The 25,315-nt window shown below is 50.6% G+C and overlaps 1 pseudogene; it reads right to left on the bottom strand.

Moving 5' to 3' along the window:
- Positions 1–23,328: 23,328 nt before the first annotated feature.
- LOC116648568 lies at positions 23,329–24,009 on the bottom strand (annotated as a pseudogene).
- Between the last annotated feature and the right edge of the window lie 1,306 nt (positions 24,010–25,315).

Raw genomic sequence — 25,315 nt, forward strand, 5'->3', positions numbered from 1 at the left:
TCAATCTATGTCTCCTTCAAAAATTAGTGATCTCCGTGGGGCCCTTGGGATTCTGGCAATACTCATTTCTTTATCTGCTTCGTGGTTTCCCCAGGGTTGGTTTATAGTTATTTATTAAGGCAAATATTTGTTGTATTTGACCTCTCTTTATGTGTGTCATATTTTCTAATATAAACATTTAATAAAATACATTAGATACAGGTGTTTCTTTTATTCTTGTTCCAAAATTAATGTATCTTAGGACATTCGAAAAGTAATGGTGTACGAGGAGAAAATGATCACGCACAATCCCACCATGCCACTGGATCTGCTGTCCCAGTGCCTTATCATCCCCGGGGGTCAACACGTGCTCCCCACCCTGGCCCCACCCCCCAGGCTTTTTAAACAGAAAACCTTAACACCTGCCACTAAACTGTGAGCTAAACTGCAGGCTTGTGTGGACGTCGCCTTGCTCCCAGTGGGCCTCACCCAGGAGAGCACCTTGCAAGTGCCCATCGCGTTCCCAGCAGGGTCACCCCCTCGACCCGGGGGTGACACTCCATGTCCTGCATCCGGGGACACCTGTCGCTGGTCTCCCCACGACTTAGTCTTGTGCGGTCTGTGACATTTCCCAGTTTTCCCTCATCCATCATGACCTTGACCGTTTTGAAGAGCAGGGGTCAGGCGGTTTATAGGCTGTCGCTTAACTGGGGTGTGTCTGGTGCTTTCTCAGGATTGCAGCACGGATGTGGATTTGAGGAAAAGGCCACTGAGGTGACACGCCCTTCTCATCACACGGCATCGGGGGCCTGAGCTGTTATCACAGCCCAGCGCGGTGATGTCTCAGGGCTTGGCTGGAAGTCAGGGCGTCTTCACGCTCATCTGTACCCAGACTGACTTGCCTCATCGGTGAGCCGCACCCCACCTCTGTGCCGAGAGAAAAAGAGAGAGAGAGAGAGACAACGTGAGCAGGGTGAGGGGCAGAGGGAGAAGCAGACTCCCCCCTGAGCAGAGAGCCCGACGTGGGACTCGATCCCGGGACTCCAAGATCAGGACCAGAGCTGAAGGCAGACGCTCAACCGACTGAGCCGCCCAGGGGTCCCAAGAGTCAATGCTTTTTAAGGGAAGGGAGAACAATGGTAGCTGAAAAAGTGCAGGGTTAACAGGAACGTTAAAAATGGAAAAATAAAGTTAAATATCACGATGTGATCAAAGTGTAAAAATGTTTAAAACCTTTTGTGTGGTGCTTTAGGGTCATCTGGATGCCAGGCGATGTGCCACCGTGTGGGACCCTCCTCCCGGGCCCTCCCCATGTTTGTGAAGACTGCAGCCTCGAACCCAAACTGAGGTCCCCAAGGGACAGGGATGCCCCTGAGCCTCTGGGGCAGGTCCCATAAGCTTGGGAGGGCGCTGGGCCCAGGCCGTTCACGGGGGAGGAGGCGCGGTGTTTCCCGCGTGGGTCTGGAGAGGTGAAGTAGCCCTCAGTGGGGTGTCCAGGAGGCCCAGCGACCGTGCGTGCACAGGAGACATGGGCACTTTGTGGGCTCTTAGACCCCAGGCCAGCTGAGCTTCAGTTTGTTCATCTGTGAAGTGGGCTGAGCAGGACCCACCAGGTGCGTAGTAGACAGCATGCGCCAGACATGCTTCTCGGAGGACAGTGCCCGACAGGCCCTGGCCTATTCTAGGGGGGTTCAGACTCCCAGTGGCCGGGGGAAAGCAGGAAATACACACGAAAACAAGGGAATACCTCAGTTGCTTCCAGAGGCGACTCACGAGAGGGAGTCAGACGCGTGCCAAACGGGTGGGAAGAGCATTTTTAGTGGAAGGCATGGCGATGGAGCAGGACCCGCAGAACCGCTGAGCGGCCTCGGCCGGTGTTCCTGCCCCTCTGCTGCCTCCGGATCCCTGGGGGTCTTACGGAGACACCGAGTATGGGGCCCCAGACGTCCTGATTCAGCAGGTGTGGGCCTGGGGGGTCTGCATTTCTAATCAGGTTCCCTGGTGGTGCTGATGGTGTTCACGTGGAGGGTCTGGGCTCCACGTTTTGAGGAACACGGTGTCACAGGGACAGAGAGAAGGACAGAGTGGCTGAGTCAGAGCAGGTGGCTGGGGTGGGGGACGCGGAGGGACGGGCTGGTGCAGCAGAAGCAGGGGATGACTGAAGGATGTGCAGAGCGGGTGCTCTGGGGAGGATGGTCCCGAGCGCGGAGGGGCAGATGGGTGGGGTGGCCGCAGAGCCCCGTCGGCACCAGGGGCGGCTTGGACTCTTGGGCTCCGTGGAGACAGACGTGTCGAGTTACATTTTGGAGGCAGAGATGTCGGACGGGATCTGGGAGGTGAGGGAGAGAAAAGCGGGATCCGAGGGCACGAGTCCCCTTCTGTCCCCTCCAGGCTGTGGCTCAGACGAGCTGACCAGCAGGGACGAGTAGCGCCCCTCGGATTTCCCATTCCTGTGACCTCACCAGGACACTTCCCCAGACTTGCAGGAAGAGGTAGTTGTCAGCGCGAGGGAGTTCTGGTAGTGATAGGGTTTTGGCACTGCCGGGAGAACCGAGGGAGGATAGCAGGCGTGGGAAAGGGTGTGCACCGTTTTCACTGGTCCACTTCCTGGATACAGACCCATCGAGTCTGCAAGCAATTTGAGGATTGGGTTTTGTAAGGAAAATGTAGTTGCGTGTGGGACCTCACTGGACTTGAGAAAGGAAGGCATCGTCAGCCCTGTAATTCTGTTTCCCAGCCCTGTAATTCTGTTTCTGGTGGAGGAAGAAGTCTGGATGGACATTCAGGGGGACACATAGGCAGCTCTGTACCCCGGGACGCCACCCTGGGGCGGGTCTCCTGAAACTCCTGCCCCCTGGGCTGACCCATCTCGGGGTCTGTTATGGTCTTGAGAACCTCCCTGTGCTGAGAATTCCCACCTGCCTGTGGGGCGGCCGTGCGGAGCCCCATCCTACTTGTCGTGAGCCTAGCACCGAGCCGGTGAGCCAGGAGCTGGAGCTGGGGCCCCCCTCCATCCGTGGCCGAGCACGCGGGGGCTCAGAGGGGTGGAGTACCTAGCTCTCCCCGACTCAGACCCCTGGGCTCCCTGGTGGGAGACGGACTGGGGAATCCACCCGGAGACAAGTCTCCACAGACGAGCAGGTGTCCGCCCGAGCCACCCAGATGTGGGGTCAGCATCTCAGAGATGGTGTGCCCGTGGCCTCTCCCTGAGTCCGGCCTGGTGGTCCCCGAGCCACGCCGGCCCTGGACCCTCGGCCTCTCCCGGGAGAGCCCTGCAGACTGCGGGTGGTGTGGGACGCTCCAGGAGAAGCCTCCTGTCATTTTCTGAGCGCGACCAGCTCTCTCCTCCGGTTCCATGTCCGCGGAGATGCTACACGGAGGGGCTGCAGCCCGTTCGGTAACTCTCTTATCTGACCCGCTCCGATCACCATTTGATTCCTGCTGCTTCTTGGACACGACGTTCCCGTACATATGGCGGCCACATCTGGGTTGTGTTGTGAGCCCAGCGTGGGGAGGGGTTGCAGAGTTACGTCGGCGACGTTTTCTCTTCCGCCTGAGATTCGTGCTTGCTCTCAGCGGATGGGTTTCCACAGGGATCCTGAGTCGCGCTAACCCGGGGGCTGAGGTCGGAGGCTGGGACGATGGCCTTTCCACCTCGATGCCCCCTCCACCCTTGCCTGGCCTCCCATCCTGTTCCTCTGCTCTGTGTTGGCCGAAGCCCTCCGTCTGGTCTCTAACCAGGTCACGACACACATGCACAGGTGGACGAGGATGTCATGTGGGGTTTCCATCAGGGTCTGAGGCTGTGATAACCCGTCTGTCTGTGACAGCAGAGACAGTGTGTGTGGTTTTGAAATCCTGTCATTCATTTACCCCCCAAATCTGGGGACTCATGGGCCCCTCTCCACTTCTTTCAGTTAAAATTGCATTAAAGCATTGAAATAATTAAATTACAAATGAAAAACCTTAGTGAACAATAGGAAAAATGGAAGAAGAACGAAAACCCAGAAACACAAGGGCCCCTGGCGGTTCTCTTCCCGGGAGGAGGGGGCGGGAGAGGCCTGGCCCCGTGCCGAACGGCCCCTCCACTCTCCGGGGCCGAGCCCACGGAACAGTGCGCTCTACGTCCTTTAGGGGCTGGGCACTTTCTGTTTAATGTTATTTCATTTCTTTAATTAAAAAACTATGCACGCGCACAGAGGGGAGGAAACCCAAATGTCTGTTGCCTTCCTCGGGGCTGATGTCTGTTAACAGTTCCTCTGCACCTGTCACCCCGTCCCGTGCGCCCCGTCCCCGCTCGTCCAGATTTCCACATGAGGGCCACTCAGATATCACCTTCAGAGTTCAGGGTACTTCCCTGAACCCAAGCTACTCTGGAGATATTTTGTTGTAGAATCAAAAGGCGGTGGACTTTGGTCGCCCTGTGAACTGTGACCCTAATAAAACGTAACGTCCTAACATCTCCCCAGCACTGACACTGGATCCCCCCCAGGCCTCGGACTCGCCCCGGGTGAGGGAGGGAGTCAGGCTGGGCAAAGGCTCTGTGTGGGCAGGGAGCCATGGGTCCCTGGCTCTGGGTCCCCTCGGGCAGGCCCACGGGGTCGCAGGGGGCTCATCCTTACCTAAGCAGGAGGTGGCCCCACGAACGTGGGCAGTGGGACGCAAATATCCACGTCTGTAAGATGAGGAGGAGGTTTGCACGGTGGGTGTTGGTGGACCCAAGGCGGCGCCCCCAGTGACGGCCAGCAGGTGGGTTTGTCATCCCAAATGCCGGGAGAGACTGGCTGTCCCCCGTGCCATCTCTGTGTATTGGAGCAAAACCACGCCACCTTGGCCGCCTCAGGGCCCCAGCAGCAACGCGGACGTGCCGGACCCGTCACATTAACCAGTAAATATTCTCACCTTAAGATAGATGCTGTGGGCAGCACTTCATGACCGCAGAGTGTAAGGTGGGACGAGCAGAACCCTCATTCCCAGGGCAGGAAGGACGGAGTGAGGTCTCACCGCCTTCTCCCGGCCGGGCAGCCTGTCGGCCGAGCCTAGACACCAGGCTTCCCCTGCCATTCCTGGACCCCGTACAGGACCCGGAGGGCACTTAACAGCGGTCCGCCGTCCTCACAGCGCATCCTGACCCGCTTCAGAAAGTCTGGAGAAGCTGAGTAATGGGCCCGGCTCCGCGGGGACCCAGGGCTCCTGGGACGACAGAGCCGTGCCTCTAACCACTTTATTATTATTTTAAACTCTGTATGTTCTCCTTAAAATATAGCTTTAAAATACATTTACTCCCGTTTTAGTGTCGTATTTACAGCTATACCAGATTCCCTTCCCCTATCGGAGCTGTTTGAAATGACCCAATTGAAGAAGTATGCGAAACGCCGTTCACGGATCCCTTACCGCCAAAATATGGTTTCCACTGATTTGGAGAATGAAACGTGCCCCTTAATTTGAGCTCACATGGGGAGCATAAAAGCTCTCTTCACTTGGCATGGTGAGCTGGTTTCTTGGGATGGTCTTTCGATTCGCGCTCAGCGGCAGTCTCGTGTGGATATGGTCTCCCAGTAGAGTCTTCTTAAAGTTTAATGTGCACAGCAACTCTGCACGGACAAACTCACGGCTTCAGAGACTTTGGAAGACGTGTCGTGGGGCCCGAATGGTGACGTGTAATGAGCTCGATGAGGTGATAGGCCAGAAACAAAGGCACGGCCCCAGGGGTGCGTCTAGGCGGGACTCCTTAGGTCGTCCACACGAAAACCCGGAGAAGGCAGGTGGCTCGGGGTGCGCCCTGTGAAGTCGGTGAGCTGGCCGGGCCCCCCAGACCCTGCTGCACTCTCTTCTCCGACACCCTACAGTCGGCTTCTACCAACCCAAGTGCCTGCTCAGCTTCGGGAAATAATGAGCAAATGCCTCGCATCCTTTGAGCCCTGCTTCTACCGGTGGTGATCAGACCTCTAGCCTTGAGAAGCAACGCAGGAGGGTGAGGTGTTTCCAGGACAGCGTAGCCTGAACGCAAGAAAAATTACAGGCCGCAGAGCAAGGTGGGTCCGGCTGAGAATGGGGTGCAGGCCAAATTCAATAGCACAGTAAAGAGAACAACTGAGGGTGAGAAAAACAGCTGAGTACTAAAGTTGAAACAAACTTTAAGAATACTTCTCGAGCACAGAAAGTATGTAACACAGACATATTAATAGTGGCCCCAAAGTCTGGATTATACTAATGAATCTCGAAATTCAGGCCTTGGAGAAAGAATCTCAGTTTCTGGCATGAGGCAGAAAGGCTGTAATGGGTCCGATTTACTTTTTCTTAATAGAAGAGGAAGGATGTTTTCCTTTGCGTCTCATCCTGAGTGAGAAGCACTGAATCAGACGAATACAGTTCCAAACTGTTTTAAATATTAAAGCTTTTCGCTGGTAGAATACTCAAAGCTTATTTGATCTCGGAGTCTCCCAAGAAGTAAATGAGCAAAAATAGAACGGATGCGGGGGAAAAAATGCGCTATCCATCAGAAGCAGACCAGGGTATTGGTATGTCGTGTGCGTGTGTGTCTGTTTTCATTCACTCAGGGTACTTTCTGGAGCCCCTTGTGATCTCTCTCTGTGTATTTTTTTTGATTCCCACACATCTGTGAATTTTGCAAATTCCCTTCTACTGATTTTTAATTTGATCCCCTTGTGATTGGAGAGCATGCTTTCTATGATTTTACTCCTCTCAAATTTATGGAGGCTTGTTTCATGGCTTGACACATGGTCCATCCTGGAGAACATTCCAGGCGCCCATGGGAGGAGGGTGTAGTCGGCCCTGGGCAGGGGGGCGGGTGGAAGGTCCCCTGGATGCTGGGTCTACCGTGGAGCTTGTTGTTCTGACCAGCTGCTCGACCCGCTATTGAAAGCGGGGTCCTGAGCCTCGACCCCAGGAGGGAACGCCCACTTGTCCCTCTGTCTGTCAGTCTCTGCTGCCTGCATCTCGAGGTTCCTTTTCGAAGTGTGTGGATGTGTAGAAGTGTGACATTTTCTGAATGACTGAAGTTTTCATCCCTAAAGATGCGCTTCTGTGTTTCCAGCCAACTTGAGAGCTGCTGAGACACAGTATCGTAATTGTTCCCACCGAAGAAAGAAGTGACAACCATGTGATGAGACAGAGGTGTGAGCTAATGCCCTGGGGCCGTCACGGGGCGATTCCTCCGTGTATCACACTGACGCACGGCGCACATCACACGTGCACAGGGTCCCATGACACTCTGTCTCACTGGAAAAAAGAGATGTTCGTCCCTAAGTCTGTCTATTCTTGTGAGCACTCCAGCTTTCTTTACATTGCCCTTGTGTGGGGCACATGGTTCGCCTGTCTTTTTTTTTTAATTTAATTTAATTTTATTATGTTATGTTAGTCACCATACAATACATCATTAGTTTTTGATGTGGTGATCCATGATCCATTGTTTTCGTATAACACCCAGTGCTCCATGCAGTACGTGCCCTCCTTAATACCCATCACCGGGCTAACCAATTCCCCCTCCCCTCTCCCCTCTAGAACCCTGTTTGTTTCTCAGAGTCCATCGTCTCTCATGGTTCATCTCTCCCTCCAATTCCCCCCACCCATTTTTCCCTTCCTTCTCCTAACATCCTCCATGCTATTCCTTATGTTCCACAAATAAGTGAAACCATATGATAAATGACTTTCTCTGCTTGACTTATTTCACTTAGCATAATCTCCTCCAGTCCCATCCATGTTGATGTAAAAGTTGGGTATTCATCCTTTCTGATGGCTGAGTAATATTCCATTGTATATATGGACCACATCTTCTTTATCCATTCGTCTGTTGAAGGGCATCTCAGCTCCTTCCACGGTTTGGCTATTGTGGACATTGCTGCTATGAACATTGGGGTGCATATGGCCCTTCTTTTCACCACATCTGCGTCTTTGGGGTAAATACCCAGTAGTGCAATTGCTGGGTCATAGGGTAGCTCTATTTTTAATATTTTGAGGAACCTCCACACTGTTTTCCAAAGTGGCTGTACCAACTTGCATTCCCACCAACAGTGTAAGAGGGTTCCCCTTTCCCACAACCTCTCCAACATATGTTGTTTCTTGCCTTGTCCATTTTTGCCATTCTAACTGGTGTAAGGTGGTATCTCAATATGGTTTTGATTTGAATTTCCCTGATTCGCCTTTTATTTGCAACCTGTGTGTGTCTTTCCGTCTGGAGTGTGTCTGTTTTACCCGGCACGTGGTCGGATCCTCACTGTTTAACACCAGAGCTTGGCGCTCTGCCTTTGGATCTGGGTGTTTATTAACACTGAGAGGTGTCACCAGGCATCTAGGGGTTCGTTTTGCTACATACCGCTCGCTTTTCATGTCTTACGGCATTTTTTTTCCTTTACACCTCAATCCCTGCCTTTTTCTCTGCTAAATACAAATGTTTAGTGTCTATTTTTAATTTCCTTGTTCTTTCTTTCACTATATTTTTTGTTATTCTTTTAGTGGTTCCTCTTCGGATTATAATTACATTGTTAAGTTAAAATACACTAATGTGGTTAATAGTGTAAGTTAGTAGCAATACAATTTCAATAGCATTCCAGAGGCTTTGCTCTGAGAGACACCTGTTTCGTCTCCTGGGCTGTGTGCTCTCATCCTCACACAGAGGGTGTCTTATGAGCCCATCCACACGGTTTATAAGCAGTTGTCTGTAAGCTAGATGGAAGAACAGAATCACCGACACAATTATTTTTGTATGTATTTTATTAATTACTAATTTTTTATTTATGGTTTTAGTTATTATTAACTATTTATTTTGTTCATTATATTTCTGTGTCTCTATTGATATTCTCTGTGTGGTGGGACATCATTGTCCTACCTTCTAATCCTTTAAACATAGTTTCCTTCTGTCCTTGGAACGTGTTTATGTGGCTGATTTAAAGCCGCCCTTGGGTGGAATTCTTTCCTGGTTCCTGGTCCCTCGACATCTCATACATTGTTTCTTATTTATTTATTTATTATTTTTTAAGATTTTATTTATTCATTTGAGAGAGAGAGTGAGTGAGAGAGAGCGCACAAGCAGGGGGAGCAGCAGAGGGAGAAGCAGACTCCCCATGAGCAGGGAGCCTGATGCAAGACTCGATCCCAGGACCCTGGGATCATGACCTGAGCAGAAAGGAGACGCTTCGCTGACTGAGCCACCCAGGCGACCCTTATACATTGTTTTAAACTGATATTGTAGACACCGTACTGTAGCAATGGTGGTATCGGATTTCTCCACCCTTCATTATTTGTTCTTGTTGCTGTTTATTTGTTTAGTGACATCCCTGGACTAATTCTGTGAATTCTGTATTCCCTGCAGTGTGGGTCCACAGAGTTCTCTGCTGGCTTTTTAGAAAGTTTCTTAGTTTTTTAATTTTGAAATAGACTTCCTGGGGCGCCTGGGGGGTTTAGCCGGTTAAGCGTCTGCCTTCGGCTCAGGTCATAATCCTAGGGTCCTAGATCGAGTCCCGCATCGGGCTCCCTGCTCAGCAGGGAGTCTGCTTCTCCCTCTGCCCCTCCCCCCTGCTCGTGCTCTCTCTCTCTCTCTCTCTCAAATAAATAAAATCTTTAAAAAAAAATGAAATGAACTTCCTGGGGGTGAGACAGGGTCGATGTAATTTAGCTGTGAGCCAGCGATGGTCACAGGTCCTTAAACACCTTGCCTGTGCGTCTTCCCCACTTTGCCACAGGGGTCTGGGTGGGAAGCACTGTCTTCGGGCTTCAGGGATTTCAAACGCCGGCTTGGTTTCATCTGCTGCTGGTGGAGGCTCTCACTTCAGCCGGGGTGGAGAGACTGGAGTCTTCTCATTTTCTTGGTCGTGCATGAAGCCTGGACGTCCAGGAATACGTTGGAGCTTTTCAAAACTCCCTGTGGTTGTCCACTTTCCAGGATTTTCTTTTTAAATTTCTTTTTAAATTCCCAGCCAAGCTCTTGTTTGCCCCGACTCGTGTCATGGTCTTGGGCAGCTGAGCACAGCCCGCAGAACCCCCGTGGAGGTGCCCTGCGAGCAGACCCCCCACCCTGCTGAACGGAGCGTCACATCATCTATGTCAAGTCCTCACGCTCCAAGAATATCGATTTTCCATGGAGCTGCAAGTCCAGACAAAATAGTGGCTGCGATCCGGGGATGGTATTTTCACAAAGCTGCTGTGTCTGTGCTCCCTCGCCCCCCTCCCTGTCCCCGACCCTGGGGTCGGGCTTGCTGAGGATTGGTAGCCTCCCCGGATGGGTGATTTCCACCTTGTTCTGAGCACTGTTTCACGGCTGATGCTCTGAGATGGTAAATGGCATTTGCTCGGCTATGTGTGGCTTCTGTGAAAGAGCAGGTGTACCAACATGCTCACCCCTCCAGCCCGGAAGTCCGTCTTGAGATGGGTCACTTTATCATTGGAAACATTTGGTAATTTTTAAAGGGTCTGTTCAAAAATCAAAGGAAAGGCTTCCTCTGTCTATTTTGCTGAGTTGATATTGGTTGGTCGTCATAAAAGCTGCCACAACCCATAATTTACTGAGATCGTTTATGCGACCAAGCACTCAAGGTGCTGGGCCAGTCTTTCCTGGGTTATTTCTGTCTTTAAACTTTTTATGTTCATACCATTAATTTTTCTGTATAGCAAATTGGAACCCTGGAATTATTTTGTAAGACTGGAAAGTTTATAACTTCATTATAAATCAAAATATATTCTTTTAAAAATTATGAACACACGCGACCAGAATTTCAGTGCCCAGGTAGCTGCGTATGACACGGCTCCTACATGTTTAGAAAATGTGAACTGTGCAAACGCTTTAAATTTGTCCCCCACTTTGAAGACTTCTGACTTAAACTACACTCTCTTTCCCCAAAAGTAAATGCTGTTCAGCCTTTCGGATCAGTTTGCATGTACTAACATGGATGTTTTCAGGTCAGTTTAAATGCACACATCAGCATACATCTCAATATTCTTCGTGTGTGCATGCATCCGCCTTCCTGTCAAGGGAAAGACGAGAGAGAGAGAACACACTCAGGTGTGCTCAGCCTCCCATCCTGCTGTGAAGACACAGAATGTTCCAGCAGGAAAGTTGAGACAGTGTGGATGGGAAGGTGAGCTGTTAATACCACCCTTCCTGCCTGCGTGGTGACAGAACAGCGTGTCCTTTTTTGTTCTCAACCGGAAAGGAAAGCTATCTCCATGAGTTAGGGTGGCCTGGGGATGCCCACTGCCTCCAGGGCGGGTGAGTGCCCCCATCCTGCTTGGGCAAGTGCTCCCATCTGGTGTGGGTGAATGCTCGCATCCAGAGCAGGTGAATACCTTCATCCGGAGCAGGTGAGTGCTCCCACCTGGCGTGGGTGAGTGCTCCCACCTGCTGTGGATGAGTGCTCCCTCACCATCCGGAGCATGTGAGTGCTCCCATCCGGCACGGGGCAGCGGCCTCTTCTCCCGCAGAGCCGCGGCTCATGATGATTCGGGGCTTCAGAATCCCTCCATGCTCCTAAAAATTGTTGAGGACACCGGAGATTTTGGTTTCTGTGGATTACGTCTGCTGATATTTACCAGCGCAGAAACCAACACTGAGATCCTACATTATTAATTAAGAGAAACAATACACAATATATTCTTAAAAGTGCATTTTCTAAAGAAGGAATGACAGACACGTCTTTGTTTTCTACCTCTGCTGATCTCTTTAATGTCTGGCCCCACAGAAGACAGACTCTCACACCTGTGTCTGCGTTCAGGCTTTTGTGATGTTGTGCGTCAGGGAGCCCGTGGGAACCCCCACTGTAATCCCCCCGAGGACAGGACTGGAAAAGGCAAAGCGTGGCTCATTGTTACTGTGGCGACCGCCCGGCGCTCCTTGCCGGCTTCCCGAGCATCCCTGGGGACTGCAGCTCAGGGGGACCAGGGGACCCTGGTGTCTGCTACTTCATCCCTCCATGCCCAGGACTTAGAAGGGAAAAGAGTCATCATATTCTTATAGCTGAGGTCCTGTATCGGCATGAGGACTAGCTGCTTCTCTCCGAAGTTGAATGCTGTGTGTTTTCCTTCAATCCCGTGTAAATGGCTCCCCCCTTTAGGGAAGGCGCTAATTTGTATCACTGGTAGATCTGGATAAGCTTGTATGGATCTCTCAGCCGAGAGGTAAATGACAGTTCTCTGGGACGGAAGTTATTTTATACATTGGACAGCATAAAACACGTGTTGATCGTATGACCAGAAGGTTCTCTGAGGAGGTGACCGTAGTCTGTCCGCATGCCTGTAGGGCTCAGTCCCAGCCCTTCCCATTGGCCTTCACGGGACAAATCAGACCCGAGGTAATGAAAACTATTGCAATGATTTTATGTCACAGATATTTTCTAAACCTTACTTGGAGAATCAGTATTAACGACGGATCTATTTCACATAATGGGTCAGATTTGTAAAATCCTGTATTTTAGAGAACAATGTTGGTACAGTTAGCAATTATTTCCTGGTCACAACTTTGTTAAGGCTGCTCTGGAAAGAAGCTTGGGTTTGCTTGTGCAACAACATGCTTAGGGGGAGCTCAGGGGAGAGAAACATTCGGAAACTTAGACCCAAATCTCACATGATCAAACCAAGGGAATGATCAGGCACGAGGATATCTCATTTATTTGAAATTTTAGGAAACAATATTCAACTTTCAGAGACTCTGTATTTGAGCACTGGTAGATGCCCGATCTGTCGCTCCTTAATTCCCAACATTCCTGAAAAGAGGAACAACTTTCCTTCCCCTTCCCCCTCCCCCTCCTCCTCCTTTTTTTTTTTTTTTTTTTTGCAAATTAAAGAAACTAGATCCTGTCTTTGTCCTGTAGATTTTCCCATGCTGGGTCTGTTGACTGTGGCTGGTGTAATGGACTTGCTCTTTTGTCCCCTGCATCTCCTGCGTGGCCGGGGTTAACCACAGAAGCTTTGTCAGATTCACCTTCGCTTTTGTGGAAGAGTCTTGTGACGTGGTCTCCGGGGCACCTGTGAGCTGGTTATGAAGTGAGCCATGTGGACGGTCGGCACGTACGTCTCTCATTTCAGAAGAGTGAAGATGGTGACATTCTCCTTCTTCTTTGTTCCTTATTCTTTCTTAGCTGAGATAGTCTAAACATAATCTTACCGCCATCGATTTCATTACCCTGAGATAGGTTTATCTGGGAAAAGCAAGATAAATTGCTGATTTTCCCTGAACGTTTTAATTTTAATTTTAATTTTTTTTTATTTATTTATCTGAGAGAGAGAATGGGAGACAGAGAGCATGAGAGGGGGAGGATCAGAGGGAGAAGCAGACTCCCCGCTGAGCAGGGAGTCCGATGCGGGACTCGATCCCGGGACTCCAGGATCATGACCTGAGCCGAAGGCAGTTGCTTAACCAACTGAGCCACCCAGGCGCCCGAACATTTTAATTTTTAAATAATGAGTTGGCTACTTTATATCATCCAAAGGTGACCAATGAAGGTTTTGCTTTGAAAACGTCATTAAGATTGCATGGGTTTTAACGCAGTCAATATATTACCATCCATTTCAGTTTTTTTTCTTATTGGTGGTCAAATTGTCTCAACTTTGGCAATAGGAGTTTCCTGAGTCTTTCCTACAGGACCTCACTGTGACTCTACAAATGTAATTCGGTGACAAAGAAACTCACTTTGAACCAGGAAAGGTACCTGCTGACCTGAAACACTGATGAGAATTCACACTCAGAGAACACACGCTCTTCTCGAGCACGTGTAGAACATTCACCAAGAGGGACCGCATTCCCGACGGTGAGACAAAAGTCAGCAAATTTAAGAGTAGCAATCACATGATGTGTGTTCTCAGAACACGGCAGAAGCTAAAACGGAAACTAATAACAGGAAGCTAGCTGGAAAAGTCCTTTTTGGAAATTAAGCAACACAGTTGAAAATAACTCATGAATCAAGAAAGTCTAAAAAGAAATTAAAAATATTTATAACTAAAAATAAAAGTACTACTTATCAAAATGTATGAAATGCAGCTAATGCAATGCTAAGAGGGGAAAATATATTAATGTGTACATTATATGTCGTGTATCCATTGTCTATATGCATATATTGTATATAATGTAGATATTAGAGAGTATTAAATACACACATTAGAAAGGCAGAAATATATAGATCGATTCGGCTTCAGGAACTAGAGAATGAAGAGTAAATTGAACCCATGGCAAGCAGAAGAAAGGAGATGATGGAAATTCAAGCAGAAATTAATGAAATGGAAAATAGGAACACAGAAAAACACAATAAAACTAAAAATAAGTTCTTTGAAAAATCATGAGAAGTGATAAATCTGTCGCCAGGCCAACCAAGCAGAGAGAGAGCATACACGCACTCCCGACACCAGGGACTAGGGCGGGGTCATCACTACTGACCCACAGGCCGTAAATCAGGCGCCTTCCACATTACGCACTGACCCCTTGCAAGAGCAACACGACCAAAACTAACGCAAGCGGAACTAGGTACTCTGACTGTCCTCACGTCTGTCAAAGGGACTGGGTCATGATGAAAAACATTCCACAAAAGGAGACATTCGTCCAGATGGTTCCACTGGCGATTCTCACCAAGCGTGAGGAAGAACCGTGGTGATTCCCTCTAATCGGGGAGGGCAGAGGGTTGCTGGCTGGTTCTCCTGGGACAGCACCAGGAGAAATCCAGCGGATTTTAGTCAAGACCGCGTGGAAGGACTGGCCCAAGGGTAGGTTCAGGCGTTAATGGAACAGAAGAGAGAAGCTAGATACTCGCTCACAGACACGAGGACGACTGCTTTTCAACAAAGGTGCCAAAGGGACCCAGTTGGGGAAGGATGTTCTTTTCAGCAAGGCGGCAACAGACCTAAATGTAAAAGCCAGGACTATACACCTTTCCAAAGAAGTGGGAGAAAATCTTTGTGATCCTGCGGTAGGGAGAGACTTCTTCCAGAGGACAGCACATCACAAACTCTGTGAGGAAAAAAAAAAAAAAGCCTGAGACACTGGACTTCATCAAATTCAAAACTATCTCCTTTAGAAATGACACAATTAATAAAATGAGTGTTCTAAACAGCATGCGTATCTGATCAAAGGCTTGTGTCCAGAACATGGATATTTTCTCTACCTCAACAAGAGGCAACAACAATCTAATGGGACGCGGGCCAACTATCTGAACGGCTACCGCACGAGAGCAGGTGCGTGAGTGACCGTGCGCAGCGCCTGACGTCATTCGTAACCAGGGTAAAGCACAGTAGAACCGCTTTGCTCCCCTTACAATGACTAAAATTAAACAGATGCATCTTTTTGTGTCTCCCGCACGTGGCTGATAAGAACGTGCAATGCAGATCTCCTTTGGGACAAGGTCTGGTGGTTTCTGGTAAAGTTACATACATGGCTACTTTGTGGTCCAACCCTTCAAATCTTAGCTATTTTTCCTAAGAGGCATGAAAACACGTATTCTCAAAGCGTGTCGCACAAGAGCTCTCAAAGCAGCTTTATTCATCACGGCCCCCGAATTGGAAGGACCCAAATGTTCATCAGTAAGATGACGGATAAGTTGTGGCCTATCTCTACCCTAGGATGCCGTTTGTCCCGATCCAAACCACCCCCAGCGAAGGAGGCCTGACGCTTCGTGATTCCATGTATGTACGTGTCAATCAACAACAAGAGAAACAAATCTATGACCATCGATGCTAGAACTTCTGTTGCCCGTGGGAGGTGGGAGTTGATTAGAAGGGCCCCTGCGGGAACCTTTTGGGGCGACAGAGACGTTTCATGTCTTCATTGGAGCGTGGGCTACACAAGTGTACATATTGACCAGAATTCATTTCATTGAATGGCTAAGATCTGTGCATATACGTAAATTTCATGTCAACAAAATATTAGAGTCATTCTTCGTGTCAGCCTCCTGATGTCTCTGCCAGGTCCCTGATCCTGGCAGAGCGTACCTGCCAAGGGTGTGCATTCAGATATCTCCGTAGCAGTGATGTTACTGTGATAAAATGCTGGCTCTGAATTTTGGTGCAAGATACCCCGTAGCTGCGAGAGGTAGCCCATCTGTAAGCTGCCGCGGAGGCTGGCTGGAGTTTTACAACATGCCTTGAACACATAGTCGGTTGACCTGAGCCTGTTGTTTGTCCCCCAAGACTTGTAACGCTGGTAGAAACATCCAGCGCTTCCTTTGTCTTTATAATTCCGTCGCCTCTTGTCATTAATGCACCAGGCCCACCTATAAAGAGACAAGAGCGCGAGGAGGGAAGAGAGGGTTGGGGAGAGATTTTACATCAATTCCAAACTTCCAGCAATACATTCCATTCCGTTATGGAGAGTGTGCAAGCCAAGATGCGTTATACTGGTCAGGGCTGTGGTGGGCAGGAATAGAATGAGCCACCACCACCCAGGGATCCAGCGATGGGGCCCGCACGCCTTCATTTGCTCATTCATTCATTCCATCATTCGTCCCTGTGCCCACCCCATGCCAGGCCCTGGGATATGCCGGTGATTCTGCATGGCCCGCCAAAGCACCGCCGTTTAAGCCTTGGTTCTGGAGGCCCGCTTTATCGTCGGCATGAGCTTCCACCTCCGTGAGGAGAGAACAGATGTGGATGCACACGCAGCCTGCCGTGGCCCCCACAGAGGGCGATTTTCCTTCATGCCTGTCGATTCCTTACAGAGCGCCGCACCTCCTGGCCTTCGAGATGGACACCGCGAGCGTGCTCCCTGAGTTCATGTGTACGAAGAGCAGAAGCACCTGGCCCGCTGCCCTGATCCGTGCACCTTAAGTTCATTCCTTGGGACGGCCCACGGTGGAGGGTGGGGGACTCTGGAGGGACACAGGACTGGGGGATGCAGGCGTCATTGCAACCCGTGTGCTGGGCGGCGGGTTGGCTGGTTAGCTCCGGCCCACCCGCTGTTGGGTCTGTACTAACCTTCCTCCCCGTTCCGCCTGATCTAGGCTCTTAATCAAGGCAGTCCCGCATTTCATCAGCTGCCGTCATTTTAAGCAGGCCTGAACTTTAAAAAACCACGAGGAAACTAGTTGTCAGTAAAGCCCCCCACTGCCTTTTTAAAAAAGATTTATTTATTTTACAGAGAGAGAGAGAGAGCACACACAGCGAGGGGTGTGGGGAGAGGCAGAGGGAGAAGGAGAATCAGCAGCAGACTCCCTGCTGTGTGCAGAGCCCTCGGCCCCCCTTACACCTCCACGGGGGGGGGGGGGGCTCACGAGCTGGCACAGGGACAGCTTGGTCAGCTGCAGAGAGGACAGGAGCAGTCCCGGCGCTCCAGGAAGGCCGCCCAGGGATCTGACCGCGACAAGCCAGGACTGGCTGTGGGGAGCACCCTCAGGGCCGGCACCTGCGCAGGTGGACAGAATCCTGCGTGCTATCCGAGTCCATGAGGTATGTCTACACCGCCCTGTGTTTTAGCTTTATCACATGTGTATTCATCTCCAAACAAAACGCTGCTTGGCCCGCGTGATGGTGAGTTTTATATAAATGACTTCGTGTTCCCTGTGTCCACTGACCCCTGTTTCTTTCTTTCTTTCTTTCTTTCTTTCTTTCTTTCTTTCTTTCTTTCTTTCTTTCTTTCTCTTTCTTTCTTTCTTTTTTTTCTTTCTTTCTCTTTCTTTCTTTCTCTTTCTTTTTCTTCCTTCCTTTCTTTCTTTCTTTCTTTCTTTCCTTCCTTCCTTTCTTTCTTTCTTTCTTTCTTCTTTCTTTCTTTCTTTCATTCTTTCTTTCTTTCTTTCTTTCATTCTTTCTTTCTTCTTTCTTTCCTTCTTTCTTATGTTATGTTAATCCCCATACATTACATCATTAGTTTTAGATATAGTGTTCCATGATTCATTGTTTGTGCATAACACTCAGTGCTCCATGCAGAACGTGCCCTCTTTAATACCCATCACCAGGCTAACCCATCCCCCGACCCCCTCCCCTCTAGAACCTTCAGTTTGTTTCTCAGAGTCCATAGTCTCTCATGGTTCATCTCTCCCTCCAGTTCCCCCCCCATTTCTCCCTTCCTTCTCCTAATGTCCTCCATGCTATTCCTTATGTTCCACAAATGAGTGAAACCATATGATAATTGACTTTCTCTGCTTGACTTATTTCACTTAGCATAATCTCCTCCAGTCCCATCCATGTTGATGTGAAAGTTGGGTATTCATCCTTCCTGATGGCTGAGTAATATTCCATTGTATATATGGACCATATCTTCTTTATCCATTCGTCTGTTGAAGGGCCTCTCGGCTCTTTCCTGATTTTCATCCACACTGACTTCGTAGTGGAGCTGCCTTCCTCTCCCCTGCCGTGCAGTATCCTCCGTGTCATGGGGCTCAGGCCCTGCTCACCGGCACTGAGCACCTGGGGGCCGAGGGCCATCCGCGGCCTGTGTTCTGATCAGCACTTCAGCTCAGTTTCAGGGTTCCATATTCCTAAGTAATGGGGCTCGTTGACCTATATACCGGAGTCGCCGACCACACCGTGCAAGGGCCGCCGTGGCGAGTCACTCTGGCCGATGCTCAGTTCCCACGTGTGGCCGGCCTGTCGCTGTGCGTGTCGCCGGCCCTCCAGAGGAGAATCCGGGACGATCTCCTGGGTGAGCTGTGTGCCCCAGACCAAGAGGATAGGGACTTGGTGCCCCTCCCACTGTCCTGATGCAGGAGATCCCCCCCCACCCCACCCCCGGCCCTGCAGCATGCCCAGGTGTTGGTGGACAAGGAGCTGGCAGAGTCCACCGTGCCCACGGGTCTGAGCAGGGTGGAGCCTGACATGCACTGGGGTGTAGACAGCAGCGCGGAGGGGGGTTCCAGGTGGCCTCGGGGAGACAGGTGGCACCACGTGCAGGGCCTGGAGGCCAGCTGAAGGACGCTGAGCCTTGCTGGATTGTGGATTTCAAATCAGAGATTTCTGCTGGCAGACCTGTGTTCTCCCGCCGTCTGTCCTGGTGCAGAAGCCAGCAGTGCCTAGCGGAAGTCATGGAGAGGTGCAGCCGCTGGGCGTGAGGGCAGATGGAGCGGCGGGCCGCCCTTTCCCTCTCCGCCTCCCCTCCCTGCCCATGGCTTTGCCCGCACGGGCGGCCTGATGTGAGCGCTGTGTCAGGGCTCCCCTGCCGGAGAACGGCCTGCTGGCCGCTGAGGGTCCTGCTGAAGGCTCGCTCCTCGTCAGCTCCAGATCACAGGAAGGAGCCGCCTGGTCCTCGTTTCAGCCCCAAACATGCCCTCTCCCGGGGCAGGTGGGTTTGCACCCTAGATGGTCCTGACGAAGAGCCTGGGCTGTGGAAGAAAATGGACTTTTCCCATCAGGCTTGGGAGATTCCTTCAAAGTTCATGCTTTGGCTCACGATGCGCTCTTGCAGGTTGGTTTTTAAAACTGCACAGATGCTCATTCATCCTTTTTCCCATGGGCAGACTTAAAACGGTCGTCGGTACTTCAGATGTCCGGGCTTGCTGGAAGCACGGCTACCCTCAAAACCACACCGGGGAGCAAGACTGGGGGGGTCTGCACTGGAGTTCCTCCCCCCATCCTCCTGCCCCTTCCTACGACTCAACCCAGATGCCCCTGTGCATTCAATCTTTTATTGTCATCAATACCGATTCACATTTACTCATCTCGTATTCGGGATTCTAACCCAACACTACTTCACTTAGTTGCTCAAACTGTTTTCAGCGTTGGCGGCCGCTCCGTCCGCGGGTGGCGTCTGTGCCCCTTGGACGGAGCGCCCATCATGTTTGCTGCCGCTGTTCTCGAGTTTGAACACATCCCCACTTTTGGGGACTATGCACGGTCCCGGCTCATCTCCTGCGCTTCCTGCCCTGGGACCAGCCGTTTCTCCAGGGAGGGAGCCTTGGATCCTTTCCTTGGGGAATTGTGTTGAATCCCGATCTGGGCGCCAGGGTGCTCTCCCTCGCCTGCAGTCTCTCTCAGCTCACAGCCAGACAATGTGTGGGCATTTTTCTGTGAATCTGTGCATGTCCATCTGCATCGACACGCAGCTTCCCAGGAGTTCACCCCCGGGGCGCCTGCCTGGGCCATCCTGGCCCCAACCTCGCGCTCGTCTGGTGTCCCCACGGCAACAGCGAGAACCCTTGCTTCCGCCATCTGCCACCCACTCGCTGGAATCCTTAACCCCGGGGACACGGACGGCTTCAGCGTTGTTCGGCCTCCCACTGCTCTTTTCTGCCTCGTATCTGTGTGTCTTGCACATGGACAGCACCTGTACCTAATTCCTCCCTATTTCCACGTGACCATCTTAGGAGGAGCTCCGTACCCGTCTGCGGGATAAATAGATGCAAACTCTGGAGTCCTGCTCACAAGAAAAGCCAGTGCTGATGGGTATGAACATGAGTGGGAGGCAGCTGGAGTGAGCAAGGTGTTTCCAGACTGAATAATGGAAGGAAATTAGCGAGGCGGATTGCTTCTCGATCCTGTGTCATTTCCACGTGAAGTGCAAGATGACGACGCTCTAACTCATCACTCCCTTTCACCCGGTGAGCGCTGTAGATGATGTTGGTGGGTGACACGAAGAATGTGACTCTCCCTGGGCTCCTGGGTACAGAGCGGAGAAATAAAGCATCCCTGTGTCAGTCAGGGGTGAGGGGAAACCAGGGGAAAATCACGGGTCTTTAGCAGAGACCGAATTCTGAAAGTGTGAGTATAGACTAGGACTGACATTTGTTGCTTCTTCTTTTTACTTTAAATATATCTTCTATATGTTCCTGAAAGACAGTATATTATCTTTACAATGTAAAGAAAATAGTTATTTAAAAGACATTTTCTCGGATGCATCGCTCTGCCCTGGGGGATGAGATTTCCACTCTCTGGAGCCATTGTTGAGAGACTGGTGGACCAGAGGCTTGAGCGCTCCTTCATGGCCTCACGCTGCACGGGTGGAGAGCTGCGCTTTTGTTCCCAGTTTTAAGGTCATGTGGCAAAGCTTAAATTTTCACCAAGGGAAGAGTGGTGTTATTACCATTGAGTATTCTGTGCACAACTGGAAAGGAGGAGCTCCATAAACCCTTAGATGTGGTGAGACCACAGTGCAGACCCTCAGCTTCCCTTACACACTCCCATGCCTGTGGATGGGGCGGCAGGGACTCTAGAACCAGCCCCACGGTGCGGGTGTGATGGGACTGTCCCTGCTGTTGCAGAGAGCGTGTGACATCAGAGGGACGAGACTAGAGCCTGTGGTCGATGGAAAGCTGGAGGCTCCGAGCTTTGGTGGCCATGCGATAACAGCACCTGATGTGTATATTGCCAGGCTGGGCTCGTGAATCACATACACGTGTTAGTGGAAGGAGGACGAGAGAGGGTGGTGTTGGACGGTGTGGCTGGAAGACCAGGTCTCAGGTCCAGCAGGAATATAAACGTCCCACTTTCAAGCATTCAGTGTGATGAGGTTTGACAAACACTACGGTGGTGAGATCATTACCCACATCAAGAGAGAACATTTCCACCACCCCAAAGCTTGCCTGCCTCGGCAGCCGGTGATGCACCTGGTCCCTGTGCCGAACAACCACTGATTGGATTCTGCCACCGCACATTGCTTGGGATGTTTTCAGTTTCATAAAATGGAATTACACCACGAGAAGTCTCTTCCGTCGGGCTTCTGTCGGGCTTCTGTCTACGAGTATTTTCAAGTTTTCACGAGGTCAGGGCTTTTGAGGGAAACATCCTGGCAATGGGGCTGTAGGCTGGCTGATGGTAAGCCCACCAGGGAAGTTAGAGACTCTCGTTTCTCCAGAGATGCTTACCGTTTCTCCCCAGAGCCACTGGCTTACATTCTAGAGGGGGAGGGCCTGAGGGTCTTCCCGTCCTTCCTGACAGAGGCCTGGCTTCACCAGAAAGCTGAAGTTTCTCTCCTGCTCCAGAAGGGAAGATGGGCAGCTGTGCCCCCAGACCCACGTGAGCTCCCAAATCTGGCACAACCTTGCTGCTTACCCAGGTGTCACCTGCTCTCACAACATCACCCTGTGGGCGGTTGGGGCCTGGGGACCTGAAAATAGTTGTAGGTGTCCCTAACCTGGAAACCACGTGTGTCCTGTTGGGAAAACCAACCAACCAATAAATATGTGCATGAAAACTCAACCGCTTCCCTTGCTCAGGCTAATGTTGGAGAGACTCATCATGTCATGCATGCACCCTGGCTTCCTCTTTTTTTTTTTTTTAAAGATTTTATTTATTTATTTGAGAGAGAGAGAATGAGAGGCAGAGAGCATGAGAGGGAGGAGGGTCAGAGGGAGAAGCAGACTCCCTGCCGAGCAGGGAGCCCGATGCGGGACTCGATCCTGGGACTCCAGGATCATGACCTGAGCTGAAGGCAGTCGCTTAACCAACTGAGCCACCTGGGTGCCCTGCACTCTGGCTTCTTGTCACTGCTGAATAGTATTGACTTGTGTAGACATGGAACAGACTGTTTATCCACTTGCCTGTTTATAGACACTTAGCACTGCGTCCAGTGTTCCAACCTAAATGTTTGACCCTAATAACAAGGCTTCAGTGTATATACATTTTCGTGTGTGTGTGTGTACAAGTGTGTGTATTGCAAAAGTTTCATTATCGTCAACCTTTGCAATTTTCTACTTCCGTTTGAACTTTTGGGCAAAGCTTCCATCGGAATGCTAATAGACAGGTTGTCCTGGCATGTCCTGCAGTAGCTTGCCTACATGTGACCCTAAAAGCCAGATGGCACCTGGCAAGGAAGGTGGGCCCTCGCGTGTGTCCCCCTACGGTTCCAGGAACGGACGTGGAGATGTTACAAGCAACCCCTTCTTACAATTCCTGCCTGCAGTATCTTTGGTTTTCATCCTCTACTATCTTTAAGAAGTCAGTTTTGAATTTGAAGAATGACGTGCAAGACTTTCCAAGGATGTGTGTGTCTTTTTCATTTCACTTGGATAAATCCCGAGTAGAACTGCCAGGTCACATGGGAATGAGGCGCTTGACTTTAGTACAAATTACCAGACTTGTGCGAGGGGGTTGGACCAGTTTATGTTCCCACCAGACCTCGCCGATGCTCGATATGACAAATGCTGTGACTTTTAGCCACTCTGGAAGGCATGTGGGGCATTGGTGTCTTTACGATATTAATGGCACTGCCCATTTGGATTGTGTCACCGGATATCTTGTGTTAGTGACATTTTATTCACAGGCCCCCCGGGCTTGATCTATGGGGAGTCTGTCTCTTTCCAACACACCCTGTGCAAGCAAGCGTTACCCTTAACAGCACCCAATAAATAGGCTGGTGCCATGCCAGAGATTTAAGCTACCAGAATTTTTCTTTCTTTCTTTCTTTTTTGGCCAATGCACACTTTATATGTCTTTTTTTTTTTCTGTATCATTATTTTTAATGTCCAGCGTTTACAATATGAGGGCCAGATCTTTCTCCCCAACTCAAGTTTATAAATTCTCAATTGGCTTGTGAGGCCAATAGGGATACTTCTTCTTGTCTAATTTGGTTTCTGGGAAGACTTCATTCAGGTCCTCAATGGTCCTCTGATCAAATGGAATTATGTTCCTCATCTTCTCCATCTCTTTTTCATATTCCTCAATCCTGGCCTTTGAGAGAGACAAAAACTCGGCACAACTGTTCACATCTTCTTTTTCTTCAGCATCCACTGGAACAGTATATTTATCCTTTGGCACAGGAAACTTCAGGGCCTTAAACTTCTTCTCAAAGTCATCTACCAAACCAGCCTTCGCCACATTGGCCTTGCTGTAAGCCCAGTCGATAGCAGGTGGTTTCTCAGGGAGAGTAGCCAACTTGGAGGTAAGTGTCTCATTCCAGGATTTCAGGGAGTTAGCAATGGCCTTCTGGTTTCGGGGTATGATCTTCCCCAAAGCTACCCAGTCAATGGTTTTTAGAGCAAGTTTTCATGCAGCCATCTTGAGATCCTTCACCGATTCCAGCGGCCCAGAATCCCACACTTTATATGTCTTGATCAATCTTGACCACACTCCACTTAACCATGAACAGAGGTTATTTGTTTTTAACACATTTTAGATTTTCGATCGCTCTTCTCCTGCCACATTGCATCTCCCCTAAATACTTGGCCATTATCAGCTACTCATAGTGATCGGTTTTGTTTTCCCTTCTCGCTTCTGCTCTGAACCCAAGGACTTGAAGCTCCTCTCTTCCAGGGAGTGGAAGTGCTCTGAAATGTCAGCTCCACAGTGTGACATGGCCGTCATGTCTCTGGTCTCCCGACCTGACCCACCCAGCACAAAAGGCAGGGTGTCCCTTGCAGGTCTTGTGCTCCAGACCGCAGCTCCCCGTCGGCTACCTGTCGGGGAACTGGCAGCTTTGCTGACTTGGCTCAGTCACCGAGCTGAACGTGCTCCCCTGGGGTGAATTCCTACCCTAGTCACACTGGGGGGTGACATGACACCTCCCTTCTAGCAGCGCGGCTTGCCACTGTCACCCCAAGCAGCAAAGCTGGTGAGCACGGGGCCTTTTAGGGCGCGGCCTCCCAGGATCACCTGCTGCAGACCCGGCTTTCCCAGTTCTGCACGCTCACCTGCCACTGGAGCTGCAAGGCTCCGGGCACCAGGTTAGCGGGCTTCACCAGCTTGGCGGGGCCCGCCTCAGGGGTGCAGTGGGGAGAAGAAGTCCCGCTGCCTCCCTGCCTTCCTGGGTGACGTCACCCTCGAGTAAAAGAAAGTTGATAAGATGCTCTGGGCAAGTGGCCCAGGATTCCAGGGGAGAAGTTCCACAAAGCAGAGCAGCGTGGCACCCGTGGCATATGGAGTCGTGGGCAGGGGCTCGCGCTGGAGGTTCCCCACACCAGATCGCTGCGTCCTGAGCTCACGGAGGGGACGTGGAGGCTGGAGCGGTCATCCCGGGGCTCGTGTCACTGGTTGCAGTGCTCACTCTTCCCGGCTTATTCTAACTAGGATGTTTAGTTTTTATAAACCAGAGAGGCTGCATTCTACTTAAAAGCGATGCTGTGTTTCTGGGTCACCGTCTGCTACACGTGTGCGTGGCACAAAATCCCAAAGATGGAGCATGTGTTTGCTTCCACCATTGTCCCCCGACGCTGCCCCCTTTCTGGGGACCGTCTCCATGATCGGCTGCCTGTGCATCACGTTAGAACCTTTCCGTGGGCTCATACGTGTGTGTGTGCGTGTGTGCTAACACTTACGCGTGCACCCGTGTGCTGGACCATGTGTGGATAACACGCAAGCAGCAAACACACTGTCCCGCTTTTTCCACTAACCACAGTCATGGATCGGTACCGTTCTGTTTAATGGCTCTTCAGAATTCCTTTCTATAAACCGATCATCATTGATTTAATTCTTTTCCTTTGATAAATATGTAGGTTTTTTTCCTATCTTTCAGTTGTGAACAAAAAATAGGGGCTGTCATGTA

Source organism: Phoca vitulina, unplaced genomic scaffold (genome assembly GCF_004348235.1).
Source record: "Phoca vitulina isolate PV1807 unplaced genomic scaffold, GSC_HSeal_1.0 scaffold44, whole genome shotgun sequence".
Taxonomy (NCBI): Eukaryota; Metazoa; Chordata; class Mammalia; order Carnivora; family Phocidae; genus Phoca; species Phoca vitulina.